Source organism: Ornithorhynchus anatinus, chromosome 4, assembly GCF_004115215.2.
Source record: "Ornithorhynchus anatinus isolate Pmale09 chromosome 4, mOrnAna1.pri.v4, whole genome shotgun sequence".
NCBI classification, from domain to species: Eukaryota; Metazoa; Chordata; class Mammalia; order Monotremata; family Ornithorhynchidae; genus Ornithorhynchus; species Ornithorhynchus anatinus.
This window is the reverse complement of record NC_041731.1, coordinates 54,372,785-54,374,808: the sequence shown is the minus strand read 5'-3', so window position 1 is coordinate 54,374,808 and position 2,024 is coordinate 54,372,785.

Here is a 2,024-nt window from a genome sequence, read left to right as displayed (position 1 = left end):
ATGATTATGCTCTGTGGCTAGTTTATATTTTAAAAATAACATCTGGAATGATCACTTTTTTCCTTTAGTCTGAAAACGATATCAAAATGATTATTTGGGCTTGGAGGTAATGTGAAGGTTTATTCATTCATTCAGTTATATTTATTGAGCACTTAATGTGTGCAGAGCACTGAATTAAGCATTTAGGAGAGTACAGTGCAACAATGAGCAGACATTCCCTGCCCCCATCTAGATTCATCTCCCCATGTTTTACAGTACAGTAAGTCACAGAGTTGGTGGGAGACTATTTGCAGAGGGCAAAGCCAATGGAATTCTCCCTGAATTTCATGCAGCAGGTTTATCTGACAGAGGCGAAGATATTGAAGGCTTCTTCTTTCCCCATCTTTAACCTGCTTTAAATCCCCTTCTGTAATATGGAGATTCGATATTTGTTCTCTATTCAGACTATGAGTCTCCATGTGGGAGAGGGACTTCGTCCAAATTGATTCATTTGTATCTAACCTGGCACTTAGGGCTTGACATATAGTAAGCGCTAAACAAATACTATCATTATTTAAATGCTCAGCTTTCCAGAGCACGAGTTGTCAGAGCAGTAACCTTACAATAATACATACTGGAAGTAGGCTTCTGGTAATAGGGTTGTGACTGCCAGGCTGAAATGATGCTACTTTGCCTCCCAGAATGGGTTTAGAATGAACTAATCTGTAAACTCTAGACTGTAAACTCACTGAGGGCAGGGAATGTGTCTGTTATGTTGTAATACTGTATTCTCCCAAGCACTTAGTACAGTGCTCTGCACAGTCAGTTCTCAAGTACGATTGACTGATTAATATAAAATTATCCATCGTTAAACACTTAATTATGGAGACTGTCCTAAACACTGGGGTAGATACTAGCAATCTGACCAGATATAGTCCCTGTACTTTGATATTCACCCTACAGCACTTATGTACATATTTTAAATAATATATTCTGTTATAAATTGCTTATCTATTCATATTAATCTCTCTCTCCCCCTCTAGAGTATAAGCTTCTTCTGAGCAGGGCTTGTTGTACTCTCCCAAGTGCTTAGTACAGTGCTCTGCACATAGCAAGTGGTCAGTATAAATACGATTGATTGATTGATTGATTGAATACCTGATTGAATTGAGAAGTAGCATGGCAAAGGCGAAGCAGAATGGCATAGTGGATAGAGTGCAGGCCTGGGAGTCAGAAGATCATGAGTTCTAATTCCAGCTCTGCCAAGTGGCTGCTGTGTGACCTTGGGCCAGTCACTTCACTTCTATGTACCTCAGTTACCTCATCTGAAAAATGGAGATCAAGATTATGAGTACCCCATGGGACAAGGGATTGTGTACAACCCGATTTGCTCGTATCCATCCCGGCACTTAGTACAGTGCCTGGCACATAGTAAGCACTTGAATACCATAATTATTATTACTATCATTACCACCTCAAAGGACTTACAATTTGAGGAAGGGCAGATAGTTATTTACATGCTTAAGGAACTGAGGCAACAGAGAGGCTAAATGACTTGCTCACAATCACTCAGCATATCAGGGGCAGGCAGGGATTTGACCCTGGGTCTGCTAACTTCTAGTCCCACGCTCTTTTGAGCAACCCACACTGGCTCTCGAAATGAGATACAGCATGACAGTGAAAAGAGCACAAGCCTTGGAGTCAGAGGACCTATGTCTTAATCCCAGTTCTGCCAGCTGCTCGATGTGTAACCTTGGGCAATTTAACTTCTCTGTGCCTCAGTTTCCTCATCTTTAAAATGGGTATTCAATACCTGTTCTCCTTTCTACTTAGATTATGAATCTCATGTGGGACAAGGACTGTGTCCAACTTGATAAACTTGAAGCTATCGCCATACCTAGAACGGTGCTTGACACGCAGTAAGCATTTAAATGCCATAAAAATATTTAATGCCTCTATATTCTGAACCCCTGGGAGCTAAACTTATTAAATGAACTTTTCTATGAGTGACTTTGTTACTGAAAACACAGATTGGCAGTATTGTA